Source organism: Furipterus horrens, unplaced genomic scaffold, assembly GCF_987537825.1.
Source record: "Furipterus horrens unplaced genomic scaffold, mFurHor1.1.pri manual_scaffold_2, whole genome shotgun sequence".
NCBI classification, from domain to species: Eukaryota; Metazoa; Chordata; class Mammalia; order Chiroptera; family Furipteridae; genus Furipterus; species Furipterus horrens.
The window spans coordinates 218,302,957-218,307,687 of NW_028327172.1; the positions used below are offsets into that span (position 1 = coordinate 218,302,957).

At 51.5% G+C, this 4,731-nt stretch overlaps 1 long non-coding RNA gene across 1 annotated transcript; it reads left to right on the forward strand.

Moving 5' to 3' along the window:
• The first annotated feature begins 3,099 nt into the window (after positions 1–3,099).
• On the forward strand, positions 3,100–4,229 carry LOC150020460 (uncharacterized). Its single transcript, XR_016509360.1, has 2 exons — positions 3,100–3,692; positions 3,847–4,229. It is a non-coding gene; the product is annotated as an uncharacterized LOC150020460 (long non-coding RNA).
• Positions 4,230–4,731: the final 502 nt, after the last annotated feature.

A 4,731-nucleotide genomic window follows, 5' to 3' on the forward strand; every position in this document is an offset into this window, starting at 1 on the left:
CTGCCTCCCAAAGTGCCAGGCAGGCCCCGAGGCCCCGGCCCACCTTTAAGAAATCTCGTCTGGGCGCGCCGGTCCTGCGGCCTTAGTCTGGTGTTCCGCTATTTGGGAAATGTGCTCTGGGGGCCGAGGTCGCCCCACGCCCCCACCCCCAACCCCCCGCCTCCTTCCGCATGCAGGACCCCGGCCCTCCCGGAGAAGCCTCTGCCCCTCTTCACATGTCCGTCCTCCTGGACTCCGTGGTCAGGATACTGCCTTAGCTTTCGAGCGGCTGCGATTCTTTTTTTTTTTTTTTTTTTTTTTGAGCTTCGGCCGTTTGTCTCTTGCCCGTGAGGCGTCTGACTCAGTGTTTTCTGCTGAAGCTTCCTGCTCCGCCTGGACGCCCCGTTCTTTCTCCTTCCCCAGTTCTTCCTCTTGAACCTGCAGGGTCTCATCCCTCTTTCTGCCTCTACCGTGTCTCATTTGGGCTCCTTTTCTGCGTTGGTTTTTTTCCAAAAAAGGGCTTTTTCGATTTTCCCGTCCAGCCCCGGTGCCTCGGTCTCCACCTGTGTCAAATCGTGTTTGCGTCCCTCACCTCGGCCAAAGAAGGGGGTGGACGGAACGGTTTTAAGCCGTGGAAATGCTTTTTCAGTTGTAACTTTCGTTTTAGTAAGGATCTTACTTTCTTTTGACAGGAGCCGTAAAGTTCAGAACACACGGTAAGTTCCGCACACGTCCGTAAGCTATCGCCTGACAAAGGGTCTGGTACTCAGCTTACAGACCTGCGTGAGAAAATGGGGGTGGGAAGAAATGATCGGTTCCCTGCTACACACTGGACTCTGGGTGCCAGGATGTGTTTTATGCAGGAGTTACTTTCAGTGGACGGGAGTCATGGGTATATATTTTCCTTTGCGGTCTCGAAGCTATGACTCCAGGACCACTATATTTTCTCCAGGAGGCAAAGTAGGAATTGTAGAATCTGTCTCAAAAGTATTTTTAAGTGCTTGACTTTTGGGGGGGTGGGGGTGGGGGGGCGGAAGTCAAGACACTTTTTGTATAGTTCATGCTCTCTTGTGTTTTGATGTCATTATGGTCACCAGGTCGATCGCGCGCAGCACGAGAGAACGAGAGAGGGACTCGAGGGTAGAGCCTGTCAGGGTTCCCGCTGACTCTCTTGGCCCAGTGGTGCAAGCACCCAGAAGGGAGTCTCGGTTTCTCACTGCTTGTGTTTTGCAGGTCGCTTGTACCAGGTTGAATACGCCATGGAGGCCATCGGATGTGCGGGCACCTGTCCGGGAACTTTAGCGAACGACGGTGTTTGGCTTGCAGCAGAGCGACGCAACATCCACAAGCTGCTTGATGAAGTTGTTGTCCCTGAAAAAATTTATAAGCTCGATGATGAGTAAGTGAGCTCACAGGGGGGAGAGGGTTTCGATACCTCACGTGCTCACATACGTAGGATCTCACGTATTTCGGGAGGCCTGGCCCGTGTGCCGCAGTAAACTTGAAGCGAACGCTTGTTATTGTGCCTTTACTGGTGGACATTTTTGATTCTTATTTGAAACTTCCTTGAGGCTTCGGACGATGCGTTATCCTTTTGACGTGCAGGGCCAAGCCCTAGGTGGAGAAACTATTCTATACTGTTCGGAGTACAGGCGTGGTAGGTGTGCAGATCTGGGTTAAGTCTGTGTGACCTCGCACCCGTTGCTTTCCTTCTCTGGGCTTCGGTGCCGCCTCGAGTGGTGGTGGCCGTTTAATGAACTAGAGTAAAACGAGTGAAATACACTAGCGCAGGGTCTGACACGTAGCAGGCTCCCCGAGTGTTCAGAACGGCTACTCGGGAATTGTGTGGAAGTGTCCTGAATCTTACCCCTGGAGGTCTGGGAACAGTTTAGATGAGCCCCGTCAGTTTTGCGTCATTGGGCGTGCGGGACTCCTAGCTGGCGGGGCACTGGGTTTGCCTGTCAAGAGACTTCCCCCCTGAGTGGGGGACGAGGCGGGTGCCGGTTCTAGGGCCTTTGGATGCGTGTCCAAGGAAGCGTCATCCCTCCAGAGTCACCGCCGGGCCACGGGCCGCTCGGCAGCCGGCAGGCTTGCGGAGGTGTAGTGACAGCAGGTGACAGAGGGTGCCAGCTCTAGGGGAGCCAGCGCAGCCCTCGGGGAGCGGCAGCAAAGAAAGGAAAGGCGCCTTTCCTGGGAGCCTAGCCCCTGAGCCCCCTCCCTCCGCCCCGGCCAGCCAGGCCTTTGGAGGTGAGAATACCGATGACCCAGGAGTGGGGTAGTTTTTCTTCCCCTCTGGCAAAACCTCTGTCTTGCTTCTGGACCCTCTCGGGACTTGCTTTAGCTTCCTAGTGCTCCTTCTCTCGCCCTGTTCGGCGTCGTGGCGCTGAATACGCCTATCGAAGAACTGGAGGGGGCGCTGTGTATCTTTCATGTTATAAACGACGTCAGGTTTGTCCTGCAAAGATAAACCTTCTGTAGTTTCTGTCTGTTCAGAAGAAAACCAGAGCATTGACGCGAGCATGGTAAACTTATCATGGAACTTGGGGCTTTGCAAATACTTCTTAAAGGCCCTCTCAGACACCTGCTCTGCTTACAGACACATGAATACATTTTTTTTTTTCTTCCTCCAGGGGCATGGCTTGCACCGTGGCCGGCGTAACTTCTGACGCTAACGTTCTGACCAACGAACTGAGGCTCATTGCCCAAAGGTATGGTCAGAGAGAGTGTGACTGACGATCTATAAGTCAGTTTGCTTGATATCTCTAAGGAGAACTCGTTTTTGCCAAGATGAGAGTCATCGCAGATTTATTAATTGAAAATTGCTTCTTTTTTCTAACCCGAACTTATAAAATGCTATGGTCATAAGATTGTTAGGATGTTGACATTCCCCTGCTCCCCTTTCAAATGACAGGTGACTGTCAATGTCCCCCCATGGCGCAGGTTTATGTCCAGAATATGTTTTGCTTAGATTTTTGTGTCTTAGGAAAAAATGATGACTATGCCAGTGTTTTCATCCTAGGTATTTATTTATTACAGTATCGGGAGCCAATTCCTCGTGAGCAGTTGGTGACAGCGCTCTGTGATATCAAACAAGCATACGCGCAGTTTGGAGGTAGGAAATCTGGGGCATATTTATTCCAGAAAGGGGAAACATTTTCTAGGTAATAATTTTTTTATGAGATGGTAAAAAGAAATTGAAAAGTAAGTGAAAAACTTTTTGTACATTTGCGCTTCGTGGTTTCCGCGATATGTATTATCATATGTTTTATTAATAGACCATCGAGAGGCAGAAATAGCCTTTTTAAATCTGGAAACCGATTGCTTTTCTTACCTAATAATTAAACTCAGCACGGAGTAGCGGTCCTCCGGGTCTTAACTCCGTCTCCTGGCTGTGCCCATCTCCCGGAAGCAAGTGGACGTTTCGGTGGGCCTTAGTCTGTGGTGGCCAGAACAGAGCCACTTACGAATGCTCAGCTTCACAAGAAAGGTGCTTCAGCTACGTTCGGGGAGCTCGAGTGACTGTAGCGATACTGCCTTTGGGCGGCTGATGTGCTTGACGGTCCTCTTTTCTTGGTTAAAGGGAAAAACGTGCCTTTGGCGTCTCGCTGCTGTCCATTGGCTGGGATAAGCGTTACGGCTTTCAGCTCTATCAGAGCGACCCAAGCGGAAATTACGGGGGATGGAAGGCCGCACGCATTGGCAATAACGGCGCCGTGAGTATTTCTGTGTTGCTGTAAAACCTAGCGATAGGTACCTAACGTGATTTTGCAACGGTGATGAATGTAAACGGTATTTTAAGATAGCTGCAACAACTTTAGCACCTGTGATTGCTATAACGCAGCCGTGCGTGTGTGCGTTTGCCCCCAGTGGAAATTGCCACGCCGACCAGAGAGAATGGAAAGACGGTCATCGGAGTCCTCGGACAGAAGGAAGTGGAACAGCTGATCAGAAGACACGAGGAAGAAGAAGCTAAGGCTGAGCGTGAGAAGAAAGAAAAAGAACAGAAAGAAAAGGATACGTGGAAGACAGAATTGGGGGTCTTATAAATCTTTTGAGCCCCATTTCAGCCGCCCTCTTCCACAGTGAGCACATGATGGCTTTTGAACCCGGACGGTGGGAAAGAGGGATGGTAGCCTCTGATTTGGCCCTCGTCTTTCTGTAAGTTGAGCGGTGACTGCTCTTCATGGACCTTTCTAACCCCCTCCCCCCCTTTTCTGGGAATAAAACTCGGTAAGAATGGAAACGGTGAAGGAGAATTGTCTGTAGCAGTCACTGTTGTTCACCGGGGTTAGTGGGTCTGTGATCCTTCATGCTTCAGTGTCCTGGGGCAGCCCTGGAGGTGCCGGGACACAAGAGGCTAAAGTTGGTGGGTGTGAGTGTCATCAGCAGGGAAAGATGGGACCTGTGCCCTGAAGGCCTCCCTTGCTGTGTCCCTACCGTCTTGGAGAACCCGTGGCCCTCGGCCTCTGTGGGAATCACGTTCTTGTACCTGTTGCCAGCCATCGACATCGATGGCTCTTCCTAGGACCAGAAGTGTGTGCGTGCACATGTATACACACAGGCGTTCACACAAACCGCTCCGAAAACACGTGAAAGGCCCGTTTACAGTGCAAGCCCTGCACCCGCTACGGTAATCGGTCATCAGTGCTTCTGAGCACCTCTGGATCCCTCAGATCCCATTTCCCTCTCCCCCTCTACTCCCGAGAGAGAACTCGAGTTTACCTTTCCCCTTACCTACGGTTCTTACAATGC